A 25,516-nucleotide genomic window follows, 5' to 3' on the forward strand; every position below is an offset into this window, starting at 1 on the left:
AGGAACTTTTCCTCAATCAGGTAGAAAAAGGACTGACATTAAGTGAACTATATGAGCCTCATTCTCGGATAAATAGGACTTGATGTATGTGCAGTCTGCACAGGCTAATCTGGGATCTTATCTGAGATGACACTTTAATAGGACTTAATGTATGTGCAGTCTGCACAGGCTAATCTGGGATGACACTTTAATAGGACTTAATGTATGTGCAGTGTGCACAGGCTAATCTGGGATGACACTTTAATAGGACTTAATGTATGTGCAGTCTGCACAGGCTAATCTGGGATGACACTTTAATAGGACTTAATGTATGTGCAGTGTGCACAGGCTATTCTGGGATGACACTTTAATAGGTCTTAATGTATGTGCAGTCTGCACAGGCTAATCTGGGATGACACTTTAATAGGACTTAATGTATGCGCAGTCTGCACAGGCTAATCTGGGATGACACTTTAATAGGACTTAATGTATGCGCAGTCTGCACAGGCTAATCTGGGATGATTCTTTAATAGGACTTAATGTATGCGCAGTCTGCACAGGCTAATCTGGGATGATACTTAATATAAAGAAGTGAAACTCCAGCGTCTGGAGCAGTATTGCATTCTCATTATATACAATTAGTTGGTCCTTTATTTAAGACAAGTGACCAATTGCCTTAAACAATACGAAACAGCCTAATACATACATATAAGAATAAAGCTGGGAACTGTCCGTGCAAAGAATTGAGGGTTTAAACCGGTATTGGATCGCTAAACCTCACACTTGGCCCAGCAATATTCATGATATATATGTGTAAATAAAATTTAACCTCATAGCATTGTAACTCAAATTAAATAATAATTAAAGCGAATTTAAACGCATTCAATTTAATTACCATTTAGTTACTCAATGGTAGGAAAGAGACCAGAGCAACAGAGTTTTTTGAGGAACCGACGATGACATGAAATTACCAACAAGAATCAACTACATCCCTTATTTTTAGAAAAAAAGATTTAAGAATATAGCATCATAAAATTAATATTTTAGATATTTAAAGCACATACATTAAGCCCAAAACCACAGAGCATCGCTCAAATAATACTTGTTGTTCTTGTTGCTGCTGCCTCTGCGACCAGGCAATAGAAAGAGAGTCCCGACGACAAAGTCACCACCCCAAACCCGGGAATTCCCGACTACTGTTGTTGGATCAGATCGTTTATGTTTGAGCGACTCGTACGGAACAATTTGTTGATACCAAGCATCTAATTGTTGCTAAGCGACATAGAACCTTGGATGGAAGTCAAACTCACCAAGGCTCCGCTGTTGGAAGAGTTGCTAGGAGGCATATTTGTAATTGAAAGATGAACAAAATATTGATCTTAACAAAATATTTTTTATTGTTTCTATTAGGAATTTTTAGCTCCCAGTTGGGAAAAATATATACTTTTTCCTATTGGGAATGGGTCTGGTTACCGGACCCAACCGGACCTGATTTTGAATGAAAAAAAACACTGTGATATTATATAACTTTAATAACTGAGACTAAACAACTTTAATGTGAGACAATACAACTGTATTACATATCATAAGAAACAATTGTTGTGAGTTGAATACATGACTGTACTGTAAGTGTATGAGTACTTAATCTTACACGTTTTGTCGATGGATTAGCCGAAATGTAGAAATACAGATGACCCTATATGGTGAAGTCTGTCTATCTTGCTACCAGTGGTCTTTATACTCAGTAACTATAACATATTCTGGTTAAACGTATTAGCTGTATGTGATATGGAATTGATATTAGTTGATTTCTTCATTTTCTTTGATGGCCTTGTTTTTGTAGGACAGATATTAGATTTAAAGTTTCAAACCTAAAAGCAATATATTGCTATTGTTTTGCAAACATCCGGGCTCTACTTAAATTAATTATTTCCCCTATATGTGACATAAACAATTTTTAAAACACAAGAACTTCAAAATAGTAATAAATCTTAGTGAACTAAGCATATAAAGCCAGTTATTTTTATAAAAGACTTTAAATTTTGCTAGAACTATCGTGGCTAGCTCTGTGCAGAGTTTATTTTAACCGTGTTTGGAATTGGGCCAATTTGGGAAAAAATCGTGCTGTTTTGATTTTAATTGGGAACATGGGTTGTTTTTTGCTAACAAATATTTAAACATTGAGACTAAGTGTTATCAAGATTAATTGCACTAAGGTTCAACTTATAGAGCTGAATAAGGAACTTAACTCAATGTCGCAACCTGTAAAACAAATACATTTGTGTGCAAACCTTGAATTGAGAATATAAGCCAGTAATTAAGTAAAAGTATAAACTTGTTGAGACTAGGAATGATGCCGACTTTCGGCCCCGAATTAAACAAAATAAATAACACTGTAAGGTCTCACCTGAAGCTCAAGAAGCTGAGATAACATGATGGCCTCGCTGTGAGTGCTATGGTCAAGTTTGAGGTCTCATTAACGTCGTTCAGAGTCGAAGTCCCTACTGGATCACACAACGAAACTGCTGTCATTTTTCAAAGCCTTTTCTAGCGTTGATTCCATGTGCTTTGGGCTTGGAGTGCAAAGTGCTCATAACAAAACCAGAAGTGTTTACTTTTAGCACCTTGGTTACAATATTGGGCGGAATTCACATTTGAGGCAAACCCCATGGGTGTATCGTGCACTGGGTGTTCACAATGAAGTAGTTACTGCCTTTCTTTGTCAGCAACAGCATCAAAAGCGCGTTTGTAACTCTACTACTGTCCAAACTATAGACAGCAAAAGTATCCCGCTTGGAAAGCTTACACATGTGAATAAATCGCTTCAATTGTAACATTTCCTTTATTTTCTTCCGTTCCTCGCTGAATTTATGTTTGTCCCATAAAGAATGGAACAAATTAATCAACGTTTTATTCTTCCTGATATTCGTTGTGATGTCATACGGCAAGAACTGACTGTTAGTGTTACCATAACTACTTCTATAACTCCTCATGTCTGTCCCACTCTGGCACTCGAGCTTAACAAAACTACTCAGTCTTGAGTGTTGAAAACTCGACACAGACATTGCGGTTGTTGAGTACAGCGCTTGAAAACTCTATATTCTCAAAATTTCCAGCAGAACGGAATTGTTCAACTACGATGACCCTTTGAGGCCAGAGGTCAGGGTGGAGGAGCTAGGGGTCAGGGAGGGGGAAGGATCGTCCTGGACTGGGGATTCTTCAGGCAGACTGGTGCTGTTCCTGGGCAAACTCTATATCAATGCTGGTGCTCCCCTGAAAACAACTGCACAGTGGGTGGTATGAACTAGTAATAAATGTTAATACTACAATCTATAACAAACTATGCCTTTTGATTGGATGTGAAGGTTTTTAACAGCAAAACTTTATTCTAATGAATTTCTAATCTGGCATTTGATTGGTTCCTTGTAATCAATAGCACGAACATTAAAATTAACAAGAGCTGTCACCATAGGATGACTTATGCCCCCTATAAACGCTTGATAGAAGTTATGAGCTTTTTTCGAAACCTAAACGCAGATTTCGAAACCTAAACGCGAACCCTAAGTTCAAGGTCAAGGTCACAGGGGTCAAATATGAAGGTTATATCTCAAGGGACATAGAAGTTATGAACATTTTTCAAAACCTAAACGCAGATTTTGAAACCTTAACGCGGATCCTAACTTCAAGGTCAAGGTCACAGGGGTCAAAATGTTTGTGCCTATGGAAAGGCCTTGTCCATATACACATGCATACCAAATATGAAGGTTTTATCTCAAGGGACATAGAAGTTATAAGGTTTTTTCGAAACCTAAACGCAGATTTTGAAACCTAAACACGGACCCTAAGAGATTACAGGGGTAAAAATTTGTGTGCGTATGGAAAGGCCTTGTTCATATGCACATGCATACCAAATATGATTAAGGTTATATCTCAAGGGACATAGAAGTTATGAGCATTTTTCGAAACCTAAACGCAAAGTGTGACGGAAAGACGGACAGACAGACAGACAGATCACTATATGCTCCCTTTTCTTTGAAAGGGGGCATACTTAAACCATATCGAATTAAAACATTATTGGCTAATGTTATACTAACCTGTGAATTCAAAATTATAATTTTCACTAAACTTTCAGAGATGTTATTTTATAAGCCAATATGCGGCTCATCAATAATATTAATTGTTGTCGTCTCAGATAAGCATGTCAAGTCCACATAAGCTCATCAGGTAGGACACTTTCCGACTAGACTCGATTTTTATAAAAAGGACAATTCCTTTCAAAGAAAAAAACCTTTGAAGAGGAAAGTGTTGTCCCTATTAGTCTATGCGGCCTGCGCAGACTTATATGGGATAACAATTTGAGCACATGCATTAAGCCCCATTTTCCCACAGCACGGGTCATTAATATTTTTTGCCATTTCTTTCCTTCATATTAACAACAAAAAAGAATGGAAAATCAACTTATAAACAATGTAATGTTTTCTAATAGTACTTACTCAATTAATCACTTAGCTTTTACAATACCACAAAGGTGTTTTATTGTAAATATATGTTGCAATAAATGAGAGGTAAAATTGAACATTTAGGATTAATGTCTGCCCAAAGTTGCAAAAACACACACAAATTTGGACCATGCATTTACAGATCTTTGATTGTTAAAATCTGTTTGAATTAACAATAGACATTAAATACAAAAGTAAATCAACAGATAACAAACAGTGGTAGACATAATTAGACAGTAACTAAAGGGCAACAACTCACTGCTTGTGCAGATCTACAGTTCTATCCCTTGTTAGTGTCAGCTAAATTAATTAAACAGTAACTTAAGTCGTCTTCTGTGCTGAGCAGTTGCTGTAACGTTGAGCAAACCAATATAAAGTATGTTGGCCCAGTCAGTCTTTTGAACACGTACATTTAATTTAATTTATTAATACATCAGCGTTTTTTTTTGTCCAAATTGGATAAAGTCCCTTTACCACATCAATCGGGAATAAGTGTGATTATAAATGACATTTGGAAAATTCTTAGAATATTTTGTTTAATTTGGAAATATTTGGGTTGTTTTAATTGCATAAAACTTAATTGCACAAACCCATCAAGTTATTATTTTACATGCGTGTTTGCTGACATGTTCAGTTGCAGTGCTCTATTTATTAGTCCACTAGCATACAAGGAAATGCTTTGAACAAGTACTTTATAAAGAAGGAAATAAATGGCTGTTCACAACTTGACATTAACCTGGGAGTAAAATTCTGTTACAGGCCATTTGCCCTGACCAGCTGGTAAAACTAGTTTACCGTATAATGTACAAAGGAAAAATAGCCCCCGAGTCATGTCCCTTTCACACAGGTAACTTTTGCAAAAAAGGCTGAAAAAAAGGGGTTGCCCAATCTGATATTTGCCCAGAGCAAAATTTAAGCCACCAAATCAAACTGGAAACTGGATTTTAACAATCCTGATCAGGGTTTTACATTCATGTCATATTTTAGGGGTCCCTGGGACTCCTGTTATTAATTGTCAGGGGTCCTTTCAATAAAAATGGGGGTCCCAATATAACTTAGTGATATATTAGTAGTATAGCACACGTGAATGGTCCTTTATTCATGGCAAGTATTGTTTGCTTGTTTTTCACAGTACATCAAATCATTTCTGAATGAAAGCCATTGATATTTATTAAGCCATTCCGGCAAAAACTTTCGAGCCTTTTTAGTGGCAGGGGGCATTGTTTCAGTCTCACAGGAACCTTGCTCTTGTGTGGCTTATTCTGCATCTTTTGAACTACTTTGAAAGAATGCGCGTAAGTCACCTTGTTTTGACATTTTGCAGACGAAAAGGGGAATTTTAAAATGCATGCCATTTGAGTTACAAGCAGGGAATGTGTGCTAAGTATGCTGGCTGTGTTCGAGTCAAATAGTTAAAACTTAAAAAATAGTAATCGATTATTTACGTAAACAATTTAACACACACCTATATAATTAAAGATTGTATAATGTATTTATTTTTACAGTTTAATCGTGCTTGCCAGATAATAAGCTATCGTAAAGTCGGTAAGTTTTTCTTTCTTAGCGACATAAAATTGCTCGCATTTACGCATTGTAATCTCAATTCGGGACTTTGCACCAAGCAACAGCAGGTGCGCAATAATACGATTGGTCGATAAATCAAACAAGCGAGACAATCCTACATCCTTCTAGAAAATTACGTACTGCAGTTGTCTTTCAGGTTTTGTTGTTGATATTACGAGAACCAATACGTCTAAATAATTGTGCGTCCCATGGGACGCACACCAACAAAAATGACGGGACCTGACTGGCATTTTATGCGTATTTGATGCAGAATATCGCGTCCCATAAAACCCTGCCTGATCTTGTAAACTCATTGATATACGTTGGCAAAAATTATCGGGCATTTAAAAAAAAAATGACTTTGATATGGACATGTACATTTGTGGATTTTTGATTTTGGCAGAAAAGGAATTTGCAATGGTTATTTTGTTATGTATGTGAGTTAAATTTGTGTATCAGTAAATTCATGAAATCAACATTTATTAATGTCCCACAAATAATAACGATTTTAAAATTCATATTCCATATTTTTTGCGAAAAGTGTTTGTAATGCTAACCTGAGATGACCATTTTCGCCTAGAATCGATTTTTTTTTTCAAAAGCAGAAAGTATCATCCCTGATTTACCTGTGACAGTGTGCACTGCACAAGCTAACATGTGGATGGAACTTAAAATGCATTAAGCCCCCTTTTCCCAGAATGATGCTTACTTTGAAACACATTTTGAAATTCTGTGTTACTGAGGTTTGGAAAGCATCGAGCTCAAGAAGGGTTTGAGTTATTAATCCTCAAGTAAAAGAAGTCATTTTATGTTATGTGAAATCATATCATTCTTGTCAACTTCATCTTTAGCATTCTTAATACAAAGGTAAACTCAAATCATTATTATTAGTGGGACATTATTTGGTGTTGATTTTAAAGGTTGACATATCCACAAATTTAACACATTAGAAAATAACTGACACAAATTCCTCATGTATTTTTTCCAAACTGAGAAATTCACGCATTAACTTGTGAGTCCATGAAAGTCTGTTTTAACCAGGAAAGTTCATATGGACAAAAATAAATGGTTCACAAGTTACAATCAAATACAGAGGATATTTTACCTCATGTAAATTTATACTTTTCTTTCCCACCTCATTTCTTTTTTGCATGCTTAATACATATGAAATACACAAACAGGCCTTTTCATGGCATATTGATGGGTCTGTTAAACGGAACCATAACCAAACCTTTTTTTTTAGATAAGTGCCTTATAAGCTTATTATATCTCAATTATGTTTCAATAAGCTCTAAAACAAAAGCTGTCGCCATAGGATGACTTATGCCCCCTATAAACGCTTGATAGAATTTATAAGCTTTTTTCGAAACCTGAAAGCAGATTTCGAAACCTAAACGCAGACCGAACCCTAAGTTTAAGGTCACATGGGTCAAAATTTGTGTGCATACGAAAAGGCCTTGTCCATATACACATGCATGCTAAATATGAAATAGCTATCTGAAGCGACATAGAAGTAATGAACATTTTTCGAAACCTATACGCAAAGTATGACAGACAAACTGACGGACAGTCCGATCACTATATGCCCTCCTTTGGGGGCATAAAATGTATAGAACTATCATTATTTGATTTTATTATTATAATTTGAAGTATTAGAAAGAGTAATATAAAATTATTATTCCCAAATCAATTTATTTTTCATGCGAAAAAATTCACTATCCAAAAAAAGAATTTCCCCCAAAATGGCAAAGAAAACGCCTGACAAATAAAGCATCTATTTTACCTTCTGCGTATTCAGGTCATTCTTGTCCACCACATCCTCAGCATCTTTGTCCAGACTCAGAAGCGACTGGAGCAGCAGAATAGCTTGATGTATTTCTTGTATGTATACTTAGGATGCACAAACATTTATATAAATGTTATTAAAATCAATAACAAATGTTCAACAGCATAAAACAAAGTAAACTAGAAATGACGCGCCAGAGGCTGACACGTATCCCCATGCCGCATGTTTGACCAGGGGAAGCCCCAGGGTTGGTAATGGGGCTATGCATAGTTGAGATTGACTGTATAGTCATAAATGATATTCAGTATCAATTTGAAGTAAATCTGTGTGGAAATGAAGAAGATCATGTAAAATAACCTAAAAAATGAGTAAAAATCTCTGACCTGGCCCCCAAACCAACCCCCATAACTTTTGACCCAGGGGTCAGATCAAAATTCCAAATAATACACTGTTGCACATATGCTCATAGCTATTATGCGTGTAAGGTACGGTTGTAGTGCTAACAGTGTAGGAGAAGATAGTGGCCAGGACGGACGGACAGACGGCGGAGATAACCACATAATAGATTTCGCAATCTGAGCGTGGACCCTAAGTTCAAGGTCAAGGTCACAGGGGTAAAATTTTATAAGCGCATGGAAAGGTCTAGTCCAGATACACATGCGTACCAAATATGAAAGCAATATCTGAAGGGACACAGATGTTATGAGCTTTTTTTGAACGGCGATCGCAGATTTCGAAACCTGAACGCGGACCCAAAGTCCAAAAATTTAATGTGCATGTAAAATTTTTGTCAAGATACACATGTGTACCGAATATGAAAGCAATATTTGAACGGACACAGTAGGAATAAGCCTTTTGCGAATCGTGGTCGCAGATTTTGAAACCTGAACGCTGACCTCAAGTTCAAGGTCACAGGGGTCAAACATTATATGCGCATGGAAAGATGTTGTCCAGATACACATGCATACCAAATATGAAAGCAATTTCTGAAAGGACACTGTAGTTATGAGCATAATTCGAATCGCGGTAGCAGATTTAGAAATCTGAAAGCCGACTTCAAGGTAAAGGTCAAGGTCACAGGGGTAAAATGTTTTATGCTCATGGAAAGGTGTTGTCCAGATACACATGCATACCAAATATGAAAGTAATATCTGAAGGGACATGGTAGTTATGAGCCTTTTTCAAATCGCGGTCCCAGATTTCGAAACCTGAAAGGTGACCAAAAGTTAAAGGTCAAGGTCACAGGGGTAAAAAATTGTATGCGCATGGAAAGGTCTTGTCTAGATACAAATGCATACCAAATATGAAAGCAATATCGGAAGGGACACAGTAATGATGAGCCCTTTTCGAATCGCGGTCGCAGATTTTAATACCTGAAAGGTGACAAGTTCAAGGTCAAGGTCAGAGGGCTAAAAAATTGTATGCGCATGGAAAGGTCTTGTCTAGATACACACGAATACCAAATATGAAAGCAATATTTGAAGGGACACAGAAGTCATGAGCCTTTTACGATTAAGGATGCAGGAAAATCTCTGACGTGACCCCACCCCAACCCTCATAACTTTTGACCCAGGGGTCATATCAAAATTGTATCACTGTCACCGCCACACATATGCTCATAGCTACCATGTGTGTAAGTTTCAAGGTTCTAGTGCTAATAGTGTAGGAGAAAATAGTGGCCAGCACAGAGAGACGGATGGCGGAGAAAACCACATAATCCCCATTTTTCTCCGAAAAGCGTGGGGATAATTAATAAATCTCACATCATGGTTCAACATTCTGTAAACATTACTCAAAATATCAATATAAATTCCTCCAAAGCAGGGACCTATACAAACAAAAGGATTACCAACCTCGCGATATACCGTTTCAGCGCGCAAACCAAACCGGTGTGCAATATTTGATAATCTCGATTGATAAAACAATTAATGTATCGACCATGTGTCAAAGTGATGTCGACTGCGAGCGGTTTCGCTCATTTAAGGTGATAGTTGTTTCGCAATATACAATTTAAAATGTATAATTGTTCTTTATCATCCAAGACCATGAAGGTTCGTATGCCATTATATTATTGTGTTGAACTCCTTTTGAACATGATACCCATAGTAGTACTGAAATTCTTTTCGTGTTCAAGTATTGAACAAAAATCAGCAGAATTTGAAGGCAAGGCTATTAATAAAAGTCTTTAATGTTATATTTCTCAGTATAAATCAGTAAATCACTGAAACATACACATTATTACATGCATGATAGGTAAACTTGGTATTATTTAATTTTAAGAGTATGTGTAATAATATATGTTACTAAATGTAATGAGCATTCAGTTAAAGAAAATATTTAAAAAACTAAATGCCATGAGAATAAAATCACATGTTTGAAAAAGATTTTGAACTAGTAACTATTTTCAATGTAAAATAGACCTTAATAATAAGACTGAAAAATGTATATTTATTAATTCAACAACAAAAGACTGAGGTTCCTCCTGAAGTGGTGATGCAGTAGATTTATTCAAAGCCTACAGCAATACACAAGACCCTTATTAAAATTAAATACCAAATTGTTTAAACAAGTTTGGACAATTTATATTTGTAACGAGTTCCTGGAACACATTTTTCATTAACATGGTCAAAGATCTAACAGTCACTTTTGAGTTAGGCAGATATATTCACTGCTGGAATGTGTTCATTTGTGAAAAAATGCAGCAGTTTAATTTAATCAATTGAATATTTAAAACTAATTCAGATTGAAGTTCCTTTTGTCATTGGCAAGTCTTGAGGTTTGTGAAGTTTAAATAATATTTTCACAAGTGGCGCAGCCATGAGTGAAAATATTTATTTTCTATTATCACGAGTGAATTAAAATCGATATTCCACCAAATCCAACAAATTTCCTTTTTATTTTATGCTTTATTTCACCATTTATATACATTGTTTAAGAGTTTAACTAAAGAATTTCGTTGGGATAATGACGTCATTTCGTAAAAAAATGACGTCATTTCACAGTAAACAGTGAAAATTATCAATAATTTTCACTGTTTGAAACAGTTTTAATTCACCAGAAAGCATAAATAAATAATCCAAACTATTTAAATTGAAATTTGGAGTAAAACATTGCACATTATACATGATAATTACAGTACCGATCAACCTTGTGGATGAGGTCATCTCGGCCCCTGGATGGGACAGATTGAAGCCCCAGGTTAAGACTGGCTGCATCCTGGGGGTAGGACTAGAGCATTTGCCCTAAGATCCTGGGCCAAGAGCCCATCAACCCCACGCACAAGAAGTGTCCCTGGGCGTCTGGGCCCAGCTGACTAGAGTATGGTGTTCAGCTGGGTTTCGATCCATGATTGCATGAGGTCCTGTAGGAAACAGCTTTTGAAACAAATTCCAGAATAAAAATTAAATGTTGAAAATAAATTTATAAAACATTTGTAAAATGTTCTGAAGGCGTTAAAATAATTGTTTTACTTAAATAGAATTTAACAATCATATTATAGTGGATGTTTTTAGGCGATCAGAACATTTTGGTTCAGGGTTAAATTTCGACCAAAAAATATACTATGCCCTAATTTCTATGATATAAGGCGTAACAAAAATAATTGTTTGTTTCCAGTGGCCCGACCCTACCTAATTTTTTGCCGCCGGTCCTTATCTTTTTTGAGCCCAAAATTCGAAAAAATCGGACCGCGTATTTTTCGGAGACGCTCAATAAACTTGTCTACGTTATCCGCATATTATTTGTATTGTTATTGAAGCGCACGTGGTAGCTGGCCAATCAGCATTGAGTTTGCTCACACATAATATTGGGTCATTCATGCGCAGACACTGTACACTTGGAATACACAGTCAGTTGATCTTGTCGTCTGCCAACAATATAGCGGCCGATGGCAAACGTCGTATTTAAAGATTAACAAATCAAAAGAAGCGTACCAATAAATAATTTATTTCTAAGCTGATTACTTAACACCTTTCTCCTGACTATTGATCTGAATTAAAGGATGATAATTAAATAATTAGTTCTATTTCGACGATGTTACACCTTTCTGCCGATTATCGTTTGAAATTAAAAGGTGATAATTAAGTTGTTTTTTACCCACAAAAAATGCTATTGTAAAGCAATTTTGTCAACCAAATTGTATATTTGCTAGGTTTTGCAATGTCTGCAGTCAAACGATATGCACATTTAATTTAATGTGGAAAACGCGTACAATTTTTCGGACTGTCGATTTCGGATACATTATTATTCGTCGATTATAATTTATTTTCGAAGTTCTTTATAGAAGAAATAGAATAACGAATGCACATGCGGTTATACGGACGGTGTGGTGTATAATATTTTAAATTGTATTCACCTGAAAATACAATTGGAAAGACTATAAAAAAGAACAATTAGTAAGGGCTCTGTATGGGGTGGGGGATCTGCCCTTTCTTCCTGTTGGGTTCATGTGGCTGCAGTTCCAAGATCCCCGGCCTAGTTTTCAGGATTTCAAATTTGAAACAATCGACACCCCTATTTAATGTACATCTATAAAATAACTTATGTTTGTACTTTGACAACTACCAAACTAATTATTTCTATATTGAAAAATGTATGTTACATTATGATATGTGATATGCCCTTGTTGTCATTAAAAGAAATATAAACAAGTTGATAGTAAATGTATATATAATGATTTCAAAACCAGTTTTCGCGCATCGAAAAACAAAAACCTGGTTGGCTCAAAGAAATTTTGGGACAGCACTAGACCTGGTAGATAGACCCCACGACACCAGTACATAATATAATCTGAAAATGTGGTCCTTTGGAAGCATAAACTGCATCCAAGAAATATAATAGCACACCCAGTTTGATTGGGTCTGTTCATGGTGATAATGTTACATGCAACATCACTCGCGTCCCCCTTGCACGGCTTTTGGGCTATTTAATATATTTTAAATTATAAATAATATAGTATATACTCCATGATCCCAAAGGAACAGAACGTATAACAACACTGAATCCCTATAGACACTGAGGGTCAAGCTTACTGCGACTTTAGTTATGCCTTTTATTGGTCATAAAATGGACTATTAAAGCCGTTGCCAGAAGTCAACATTAAACTCGGAAATAAGGAAAGCAACAAATGCAAAATTAATGAACAGCAAGTTTTTAGTTCATAAAAGCATTTAAATATAGCCATATAGCATTACAAACATCATCAAATTTATTGTACATACAGTTGTACACGCAAAAATGAGAAGAAGATGCACCATGTACGACATTTTCTAAAAAAAAAATATTTTTAAAAATAAAATTATTTGCCTACCTACCTACCCTAATTTTTTAGGCCATGTCAGTGGAAACAAACATATTTTTTTGTTAGGCCTAAACATATATCAGATCAACTTTTCTATTAATAAACCAAGTTTGATCAATTTAAAAACAAAGAATACACATTTGATGTTAGGAACTTTTCCTTAATCAGCCAGAAAAAGGACTGATGTTAAGTGAACTATATGGGTTGCATTCTGGGAAAATAGGACTTAATAGATGTGCAGTCTGCACAGGCTTACTATGGGATGATTTTTTAAGCCCCATATCCCAGACCACAGCTAAAATACTACCTGCTGTTCTTGTTGCTGCTGCTGCTGCTGCGACCGTGCCATATGCAGAGATGAAGCGAGTCCCGACACCTAAGTCACCAACCCAAACCCGGGAATTCCCGACAACAACTGTTATTGAATGGTGTCAATCGCAGACAGCTCTCCTGGTGAGGTTCACATTATTCGAGAGCAACATATTAAGGCCAGTCACATTTACGGACGAGTCAATCAACGCCTGTTCTATCTGTTGGAACAAATTGTTTCACTTTGAGCGTCTCTACAACTGAAAATGTGAGACTCTACAATTTAACATGTGAGACTATACAATGTTAAATGTGAGACTGTTTTAAGATTTAAATCTGAGACACAACAACTTTAAATTTGACACAATATAACTTCAAATGTATGGCAATACACCTTTTAATCTAAGACTACAAAACTTTAAACAATAGACTGAACAACTTTAAATGTGAGACAATACAACGTTTAAAAATTTGCCACTATACAACTTAACATGAATGACTGTACAACTCAAAATGTTAGACTATACAATTTTAAATGTGAGACTTCTAAAAACATTTAATCTGAGGCTATACACCATTAAATTTGACACTGTACAACTTCAAATGTATGACTATACGCCTTTAAATGTGAGACAATACAACTTTAAACGAGAGTCTAAAAAACTTAAAATGTGAGACCATGGTAAGTAGTGATATTGATTTCTACATTAAATGGCCTCCTTTTGTAGGACAGACCTTCTAGTTACTGGTGTTATCATCAGGATATAAAGCAATTTTGCAAACATCCAGGCTCTGATTGAAATAATAATCATATCAAATTATATGTGAAATAAACAACATAAACATTTTTTTATAAAACAAACTACTTCAAAATTGTAATACAAATTAGTGAAATAATTAAGCCAGTTGTTTAAAAAAAACACTTCAAATGTGATAAAACTAGGTGCTAGCTCTGTGCTGAGTCTATTATAACCATTTTTGAAATTGGGTCATAGCCTGTTGGATTGGGAAAAACCTGGATATTTTCACTAAAATTGGAATATTGGGGTTTATTTTTTGCTTACAAATACTTAAAAATCGAAAATCAGTACCATCAAATTTAATGTATTAATTTAACTTAAGTTCAATTTATAGAGCTGAATCAGGAAATACACTCAATGTTGTGAACTATTAAACACATTTTTTTGTTGGAAAACCTTCAATTGGGAATGACAGCCAGCTATTATGGAAAAAATATAGATGTTTGGAGATTAGGGCTGTGGCTGAATTATTGGCCCCAAATTTAACCAAATAACATCTGACGCTCAAGAAGATGAGAAGACAAACTTACCTTGCTGATATTACTAAGGCCCCAGTTTGAGTTCTGACTAACTCTGTTGAAAGTCGAAGTGCGTACTGTACGACATTACAAAACTGCTGTCATTTTCTAAAGCCATCTCTATTCTCGATTCAATACAAGTGCCAAGTGCTCGTAACAAAGCTAGACATGTTAACATTTTGCACCTTGTTTACAATCTTGGGCGCAATTTGCGTCTGAGGCATGCCCCATTGATGTATTGTGCTCTTGGTGTTCACAGCCAAGTCACTACTGCCTTTCTTCATCAGCAACAGCGTCAAAAGCTTTATGTTCCCTTTGGACAGTTTAGACGCCTGAGAGGACAAAACCAAGACGGTCCGTAACACTACTACTGTCCTAACTATCAACAGCAGAAGTATCTACTTTGGAAAGCCTACACTTCTGCATTAATCGCTTCAATTGTTCCTTGATTTTTTTGTCCCGTTCCTCGCTGAATTTGTGTTTGTCCCATAACGAATGGAACAAGTTATTCAACTTCTCATTCGTCGTGATATTCACAGTGATGTCCAACAGCAAGAACTGACTGTTGATTGAGCATTACCATAACTACTGATATAACTCCTTGTGTCTGTAACACTCTTCCCACTCGGACACTCAAGCTAAACAAAACTACTCGGGCTCGACAGTGGATAACTTGACGTGGACATTGCGGTTGATGAGAACAGTGCAAGAAAACTGGATGTGTTCAGAATTTGAGGTTGGAGGTCTTGGGGGAGGAGATATGGATCAGGGTAGGGGAAGGGTTGTCCTGGACTGGGGCTCATGCATGCCGGACTGGTGCTGTTGTTGGGCCAACACAATATCAAAGCTGGTGCTCTCCTAAAAAACAACAACAGCACAGTGGGTAATATGAACTTGTAATAAATGTTTATATTACAATCTATTACAAACTATGCTTGTTGGTTGGCTGTGCAGGTTTTCAATAGCAAAACTTCATTCCCATGAATTTCTTATCTGGTGTTTCATTGATCCATAGTCCTTTATAGCCTAAACATTGATACAACTAAAACCTTTCGTATTAAAACATTAAAAGTGTTGGCTAATGCTATACTAACCTGTAAGTTCATAATTATTATTTTCCCATAACTTGCAGAGATGTAATTTCATAAGCCAATATGCCGCTCATCAATATCTGAAAGTGTCGTCCCAGATTAGCATGTTAAGTCAACATAAGCTAATCAGGGAGGACACTTTCTGACTAGACTGGATTTTCCTAAAGAGGATATTTCTGTTCAACCAACATACCTTTAAGAGAAAAATGGTGTCAATGATTAGCCTGTGTGGGCTGCACAGGCTAATCTGGTTCAACAATTCAAGCACATGCATAAAGCTCCATTTTCCAACAGCACAGCTTATTTATCTTTTTAGCGAGTTTTTTCCATTTAGAAAAATTTATACTCATCTTGTTAAAAATGTCATATATTTCAATTATTCTAATGCCTTTAATCACTTTACTTTTACTTTGCTTTTACATTTGTTTTATTGTTAATATATGTTAATAATAATGTCTTCCCAAAGTTGAAAAAAAAATTCTACTATACCTTTACAGATCTTTGATTGTTTAAATCTGTTTTAATTCAAACTGGACAACAGTTCCAAAGTAAATCAACATGTAACAAAAGTTGAAATAAATAATAAAACAAAAAAAACAAAACAAGAGATGTGTTCGTCCGAAAAACAGTGCCCCCTATTGCGCCGCTTTGATTTTTTTTCTATTTTTTTGACCTTTGACCTTGAAGGATGACCTTGACCTTGAACTTTCACCACTCAAAATGTGCAGCTTTATGAGATGCACATGCATGCCAAATATCAAGTTGCTATCTTCAATATTGAAAAAGTTATGGCCAATGTTAAAGTTTTCGGACGGACAGACGCCATATATTTGACATTTTACCTTGGAGGACGACCTTGACCTTCACCTTTCACCACTCAAAATGTTCCGCTCCATGACATACACATGCATGCTAAATATCAAGTTGACATCTTCAATAGTGAAAAACTTATGGCCAATATTAAAGTTTTTGGACGGACGGACAGACACCATATATTAGACATTTGACCTTGAAGGATGACCTTGACCTTCACCTTTCATCACTTAAAATGTGCAGCTCCGTGAGATGCACATGCATGCCAAATATCAAGTTGCTATCTTCAATATTGAAAAGGTTATGGCCATTAAAGTTTTCGGACAGACGGACGGACAGACAGACTGACATACACACATACACAAATGCTGACATACTGACACACTGACGGACAGTTCAACTGCTATATGCCACCCTGCATAAAAACATTTGGACAAAGTTTCATCAATATTGAGCCACACATGTGGCCTCTGAAGTGTTACATGTAACAGTGATTTCATATGATTTAAATATATGTGACCTTGTAACAACAAGGCTTGTTGAAGGAGTCATGTGACCCAGATGTAAAATTGCCAAGATATTGTCTAGGACCAATCAGACCAAGTTTAATAAATATTTTAATCAAAAATCAGGCTTCTAGCTTAGTAACAAGCTTAACATAGTATGATCACAATTGCTTTTAGAATCGTGTGCTCAAGTCAGCTAAAGCAGATCTGTAAATGTGTTGCAGCACATATCACTTTTGAGTCTTTTTGGGTCAATTATAAGCCATATGGGAAATTCCTGATACACTCAATAAAACGCGACTTACACCACTTAACTATCATGTGCTTTTGTTAACTATTAAAACTAGAGCTTTGCCAAAGAAGTGACCCCCACATGCGGCATTGAATTGACACAGAATATTTTGCATGTTTTCTTCACAAAAAATAGCAGACACCATACTAAATGTTTAAAACGCACTTAGTGACCCCGTGACCTAGTTTTTGACCCGGCATGGCCTATGTTCTAACTTGGCCTAGACATCATTTAGATACAACTTCTGACCAAGTTTGGTGAAGCTCGGATAAAAACTACTTGAATTAGAGAGCGGACACCATGCTCAATGTTTAAACGCACTCAGTGACCCCGTGACCTTGTTTTTGACCCGGCATGATACATATTCAAACTTGAACTAGACATTGTCTAAATACAACATCTGACCAAGTTTGGTGATGATCGGATGAAAACCACTTGAATTAGAGAGCGGACACTGAATACGGACCGACCAACAGACTGACCGGCAGACAAGCTCAATCCTTTATACCCCCTAAACTTCGTTTGTGGGGTATAATTATCATCACATAATTTATAGGTTATAATTGGTCATTAAAGTTGATAAACTGATATACAATAAATAATAAAGAAAAAAATCATGTTATGCAAAGCTACAAACATCACTGGCCCCACTTTTGTATCAATGGTAGTTTTAGAACCATAATTACAATTGATGTAGAACCTGTTTTTGAAAATAGTTTAAGAGCCAGATATGTTGGTACCTGCTGATAAATGGCTGGTTTGTTGTTGTTGTTTTTAGTTTTAATATATTTCTAGATGTTCAATTTAAAATGCAAATTTGAGGGTTAAGCTTGACACTTTCGCATTTTCTTCACTTTTCTATATACTACATGTATACAAAAGTTTGTCGCTGAACTTTTAAACTGAAATATGATTAACTTGTCAATTAATGGAAGAGCAGAAACCGCAGTTGGCATTTGGTTTAACCTATTTATTAAAGTATGATTCAGAGCTCCAGATAAGGGTCGTATTTTCGTAATTACGAATTATTTTAAAGTCCGTTACGTATTTATTTTAAAATCTTGTCGTACCATAAAGAAATACATAATCAAGTTACGAATATTATTTTTACATCGGTTCGTATCGATTTTTATTGAGTTCTTTTTGCGTATTAAAGATCTTTGCGGAGCATATATAGAATGGTTATCGGGTTTGTTAAACAAAGCGCATTTTTTCCAATAAAAGCAGCTTATACCGTCTATCTGTCAAAAAACAATGGCGGCGCCCAGAGAGCGTCCTAAAAAAACTGCAAAGCGTCAAAAACACGCTTTTAACATATTGTACGCAAAGTGAGCCGAAGTTAAATGTTTAGAAAGACATTATAGAAATGATCTTATACGATGTTGTATGTTCAGTTTCCGACACAGTCGGAAAAGCTAAACAAAAACGCGACACGACGGGTCCAAACTTAAACACTCAGAAAACATTGAACGAGTGGAAGGGACCAGTCCCGTGGCTAATCGTTGAAAGATTGAAGGGGAGACCCGTTTTAATTGTGAAATATGTAAAAAATCATCTAAGTCATGCAATCTAAGCACAGTTTGGGCAAATGAAGGTATTTGAAAAATAAAATTGTATAATACTGAAAAAACACTGTTGAACTCGTATAAATAAAGTTGCTAGTATGTTTATTTTGATTTTTTTGCATGAAAATAACCATTATTATTTATTTTTAGGTCATTTATAAAAATAAGAATTATTTTCCAAAACTTAGTAGTAACGTTAGGAATAAAATTTCAGAGTTAAGAATTCTTTTTGAAAATCTAGTAGTAATTTAAGAATTTCACAAAACCTTATCTGGAGCTCTGTGATTGCATCTAAAGTCTTAGGCTATTAAGAGTGGGTCTCTTGAAAGCTTTGCCACAGTGACTCCTTTTGCAATGGCAAGGCCACTTACCTATTGTGATGTAGGGGCAAAGTTGTAGTTGGGGATATTTCTCTCTGGGCCTGAACTTGTGAGTATAAGACTCTGTGAACAGATAAAATGGTCTTAGCGCCTCCCAGAAATGTGTGCCTGTAAACCAAATAATTCAATGAATTCTCAAATGGCATCTGCTATATTGAAAGTCAATGAAGTTGGTTTGATTAAATAAATGCTCAAATTTTGCCTTCTATATATGTACTCTTTATACAAACATTGTTCATCCCTCTGGAGCTAATTAAGTTATGTGCAAAAGCAAAAAAAGTGGAACGGATATAAGGAGGAGGAAATGAAGGATGGAGGTTACTGGTAATTAAAGACGATGACAAATCTTTACACCCCCCCCTGCACCATTTCATAACGTAGTGACTTAAAAATCCCTATATACTGCAAAGATATCAAGGCTATTGGCAGCTATTATGCATATTTACGAGTGCAAAGTAATGTTATTTAAATTTTTTAAGTTAGTACATGTAGCATGGAGTTTAATCAACACGTGAAATTAGGAGTACACACCTGCACATTATACACGGTAAATTACAGCCCAAATATACCTTGTGGATGATATAATCTCGGCCCTTAGGCAGGGAAGTTTGAAACCCCAGGTTTAGACTGGCTGCACCCTGCGGGAAGGATTCATTGAGCATTTGCCCCGAGGTCCTGCGCCAAGAGCCAACTACCCCCGATGCACAGGAAGTGTCTCTGGGCGTCTGGGACCAGCTGACCAAAGAGCCTGTTGTTAAGCTGGGTACCAATCAAGGATTGCATCAAATCCTGACAACAATTAATTGATATTTAGGATATTGCAATTGATTGTTCACCAATAACAACTCAGAATAGCGTTGTATCAATGTTTAACGCGTATCATCTTGAAATTGAAAGTTAGGGGTTTTAAACCTCAAGGAATACATGGTAAAGTACAGTTTGTAGCAAGGTGTAATACTTATTTTTTTTAATCAAAAACAGGCCTTACTTGAGCAATTTAGAATGTGAGACTGTACACCTTTAATTATGCGATATACAACTTTAAATGTGATAATAAACAACTTTAAATGTAAGACTACATAATTTTAAATGTGATACTCAGCAACTGAAAATGTGAGACAATACAGCTTTAAATGTGACACTGTACAGCTTAAAGTGTGAGACTGCACACCTTTAAATGTGACAGTTTATGACATAAATGTGAGACTAAACAACTTTAAATGTGAGACAATTAATACAACTGTATGACATATAATAAGAAACAATAGACGTGAGTTGAATACTGTAAGTGTACGAGTACTTGATCACACACGTTTTATCTATGGATCAGACCATAGGCGCTCGATGTCAATGACAATGTTTTATTTATTTATTTGTTTTTTAGTTACCCATTGTTTATTATAATGCATACACATACTAAATTAATAAAAATCTTCTGACAAAACGTCTTCTTAAAAAAAAGATAGTTCTACTATGTACATTGATATTGACAAGGTAAATCACCCGCCATTTTCTAAAGCAACGGAAGTGCGTCATTAATAATTAAATCGCTGTCACCCCGCTCGCTTATTGATATGCGCGAGCAGGCCGGGAACCTCGCTCTTTCTCTATCTACTTTCAGTTTCAACAGCAACATCCAAAGACGATGTGATAAATCATTGTAACTACTGTTTCACTCAATTAATGGGGCAATCAACAAAAGATATTGTAAATTGCATACACATGAATCATTCCTTACCAATTGTTTAACTTGATTTCGTCTGCCATGGTGATTTCCAGAAAAAAAATCAGCACGTCAAAAATCAAATCTGGCGCCCATAGTGTTTAGTGGCTGTTATTGTGTATAAAGAGCGAGGTTCCCGGCCTGCGCGCGCATTTCAATGAGCAAGCGGGATGACAGCGATTTAATTATGCATAATGACGCACTTCCGTTGCTTTAGAAAATGGGGAGTGATTTACCTTGTCAATAACTGTACATACATAGTCGAACTATCTTTGTTTTAAAAACGTTTTGTCGGAAGATTTTTTATTAATTTAGTATGTGTATGCATTATAATAAACAACGGGTAACTAAAAAATAAATAAATAAATAAATAAATTTAAAATAAAACATTGTCATTGACATCGAGCGCCTATGGATCAGACAGAAATACAGATGAAGGTCTATATTGAATTCACTCTATGACACTCTATCTTGCAACCAGGGGTTGTAATAATTTAAGTAGTAATTATTGCCTATTCTGGTTAAAACTATTCACTGTAGGTGATTTTGAATTGATACTTCTAGCAACTGGTGTTGAAATTGTGTGCATAAGGATATGAAAGCAATATAGTGCTATTGTTTTGAAAACATCCGGGCTCTAATTTGAACAATAATCATATCCAATTATATGTGAAATAAATAATTTATGTAACTCCTACTTCAAAATAGTAATGAAACTTAGTGAAATAAGCAAATTAAACAAGTTATTCTTATCAAAGACTCTAAAATGTGCAAGAACTAAGGGCCAGCTCTACGCAGAGAGTTTATTTTAAACATTTTTGGATTGGGACAATTCGGAAAAAATCATGCTGTTTTGAATTAAATTGGGAAAATGGTTGTTTTTTTTTTTTTGCTAAAAAAAATAAACATTGAGAATAAGTGGATATTAATTGCATTAAGGTTCAAGTTATAGAGCTGAATAAGGAAAAGAACTCAATGATGCAACCTATTAAAACATTTTTTGGGGGCAAACCTTGAATTGAAAATTTTAGCTAGTAATTATGGGAAAATAGAGACTTTTTGAGTCTAGGATCAGTGGGACTGAATTTTGGCTCCAATTTTGACAAAATAAATAACACTGTAAGGTCTCACCTGAGGCTGAAGGAGCTGAGCTGATATTGCTAAGGGCTGAGTTTGAGTTCTGATTAACGTCGGGTTGAGAGTCGAAGAGCCTACTGGACCACACAACACAACTGCTGTCATTTGTCAATGCCTTCTCTAGCCTCGATTCAATACGAGGCCTATGGGCTCGGAGTGGGAAGTGCTCGTAACAAAGCTAGACATGTTCACATTTTGCGCCTTGTTTATAATCTTTGGCGGAATTTGCGTCTGAGGCATGCTCCAAGGATGTATTGTGCTCTGGGTGTTCACAGCCAAGTCATTTCTGCCTTTCTTTGTCAGCAAAAGCGTCAGAAGTGTGTTCTTTATGGACAGTTTACACGCCTGAGAGGACAAACCGAGGCGTCCGTAACGCTATTACTGTCATAACTATCAACAGCAGAAGTATCTACTTTGGAAAGCCTACACTTCTAAATTAATCGCTTCAATTGTTCCTTGATTGTTTGCCCTGTTTCTTGCTAAATTTCTGTTGGTCCCATAATGAATGGAACAAGTTATTCAACTTTGTATTCTGTGATATTCTTTGTGATGTCCCAGAGCGAGCACACTGGCTGTTAGTTTTACCATTTCTACTGCTTATATTTAACAAAACTACTCAGGCTTGAGTGTGGAAAACTTGACCAGGACATTGCGGTTGTTGAGAACAGCCCGTGAAAACTTGACGTGCTGAGAATTTCCTGCAGAACAGAATTGTTCAACGATGCTGATCCTTTGAGGCTGCAGGTCAAAAGTGAGGAGTTAGTGGCCAGGGGAGGGGAAGGGTCGTCCTTGACTGGATCTCCTGCATGCTGGACTGGTACTGTTGCTGGGCCAGCTCAATACCAATGCTGGTGCTCTCCTGAAAACAGCACAGTGGGTTTTATGAACGTGTAACAAATGTTTATTTTACAATCTACAACAAACTATGCCTCTTGATTAGATGTGAAGGTTTTCAACAGCAAAAATTCATTCTCATGAATGTCTTATCTGGTATTTCATTGGTTCCTTGTCCTGAATAGCATGAACATATATACAATTAAACCATTTCGTATTGAAACATTAAAAGTTTTGGCTATTGCTATACTAACCTGTAAATTCATAATTATAGTTTTTGTTAAATTTCAGAGATATAATTTCATAAGTCAATATGCAGCTCATCAATATAAGGAAGTGTCGTCCCAGATTAGCATGTCCACATAAGCTAATCAGGCAAAAAACTTTCTGACCAGACTGAATTTTCATAAAGATGATTCTTCTTTTCAACCAAAAAATACCTTTGAAGAGGAAAGTGTTGTCCCTTATTAGCATGTGCAGAATGCAGAATGCACAGGCTTATCTGGGACAACAATTTACGCACATGCAAAAAGCCCCATTTTCCACAGCAAGGCTTATTTATCTTATTTATCTTTTTAGCCATTTTTTCCAGCATAACAAGACCAAGGAATGGAAAATTATATTGTTAAAAATTTAATATTGTTTGAGTGCACCCATTCTTTTAATCACTTTACTTTTACAAAGCATTCATATATGTTTTACTTTAATATATGTTTCAATAAGTGGGAGGCAAAAACTACATAAAAATGTCTTCCAAAAGTTGCAAAAAGACACATACAATTTTTACCATGCCTTGAAATGTCTTAGCTTTTTAAAATCTGTTTAAATTCACAATAGAAAACATATCCAAAGTAAATCAATATCCAACAAATTAAATGTTCAGTTTCAGTGCTCATTTCATTATTCCACTAGCATATAAGGAAGCGCCTATTATGGTGTACTTTATAAAGAAGGAAAGACAATCTGTTCAGTATTCACATACACCTGGGAGTAAAATTATGTTACAGGCCACTTGCCCTTAATTACTTCTAGCTGATAACACTACTTTGCTCTTACTTTGATGACGCCCACAAATCCAAATTTTTACAGTAACCAATACCAAGACATGAATTTTTTCTAAGTATAAAATTGAAAACATTAACTTTGTTTCATATGTTTAGGGAAAATAAAAGTTTCAGTAAAAATATTACCCACACACCCTCAAACACAAATCATATACATGTAACAGGGCTTGGTTTGTCTCATCTTTGTGAAGCGTTTCAGCCCACTCATTTTAAATTTGTTAAAGTTGTGAACAAATGAGGAGCAAACTCCTTAAAATTGCCAAAATTTGAGTCACAAACTTGTTTTAGTTGTGAAACTTTCAGTCACGAAATTCTCAAATCCCTAAGAAGGAAAAATAGCCCTGAATCATGCTCTTTGAAAAATGAAGTTTCATGATCCTAGGCGTAAGCATTATTAAGTTATCATCCAGAAACCATTTTACAATTTTGAATCATTATCACCTTGACCTTTGACCTAGTGACCTGAAAATCAATAGGGGTAATCTGCCAGTCATGATAAATGTGACATATATTGTATACCTCTTCAAAACAGGCCCTGAATGATAAAACAGAGCAAAATATTAGTCTCCAATTCAAGCTGGAGACTGGAGTGTTACACGCCTGATCCTGGAAAAATATTTATACTCGTTGGCATGACACTTAAAGGTTTAAAAAAAATAATATTTTTTTCGTGGACACTTAAATTCGTGGATTTTGTATTTTCGAAAAAAGGAATTTGCCCTGGGTGATTTTGTTATGTGTTTGAGCTAATTTCATGGATCAGTAAGCCCACAAAATCAACATTAATTAATGTCCCACAATTAAAAATGAATTAACAGTTCAAAATCAACATGTTTTCTAGAAATGTGTTTGATGAGATTTATTTTATTTGTTTTTAATTTAAAATCAGACTTAACTTGAGTCTTATTCTGGGACAACTGGGCTTAATGAATTTATATAATGTCCTCCCACATTAGCCTGCGCAGTCCTCACAGGCTATAACCTGAGACGACAATATCCACCAAGACTTGATTTTTGTTTGGAAGAAATTCCCTTAAAACTAAAATTTCCTCAAAAGGGGAAAGCATTATCCCTGATAATTCAGAGTGCGCACTGCACAGGCTAATCTGTGGATGGTACATAACATGCATTAAGCACCCTTTTCCCATAACAAGGCTCACTTGGTATCATCTTGTACAACTCTGTAACAGACTGTAGGGGGACTTACTTTGAGCCTCATTCTGAGAAAACAGGGCTTAATAAATTGTGCACTAAGTGCACTAGCCTATACAGCCACACAGGCTTATCAGGGACAACACTTTCCGCTAGACTGACATTTTCTTTAAGAAGAGACTTCCTATATACAAAAAATTGCATAA

General features: G+C 35.8%; 1 protein-coding gene across 1 annotated transcript in view; it reads right to left on the minus strand.

Moving 5' to 3' along the window:
* LOC127881835 (uncharacterized) overlaps positions 1-25,516 on the minus strand; it is a 239,431-nt gene that overhangs the window by 20,297 nt on the left and 193,618 nt on the right. The window contains exons 6-12 of the mRNA XM_052429979.1: positions 22,255-23,119; positions 19,970-20,189; positions 19,392-19,508; positions 14,766-15,611; positions 13,434-13,695; positions 7,825-7,890; positions 2,387-3,252 (exon numbers count right to left, since the gene is read on the minus strand). The gene's annotated coding sequence lies outside the window, so the exon portion shown is untranslated. The remainder of the gene's footprint in view (positions 1-2,386; positions 3,253-7,824; positions 7,891-13,433; positions 13,696-14,765; positions 15,612-19,391; positions 19,509-19,969; positions 20,190-22,254; positions 23,120-25,516) is intronic.

This window comes from Dreissena polymorpha, chromosome 1 (genome assembly GCF_020536995.1).
Source record: "Dreissena polymorpha isolate Duluth1 chromosome 1, UMN_Dpol_1.0, whole genome shotgun sequence".
In the NCBI taxonomy this organism is placed as follows: Eukaryota; Metazoa; Mollusca; class Bivalvia; order Myida; family Dreissenidae; genus Dreissena; species Dreissena polymorpha.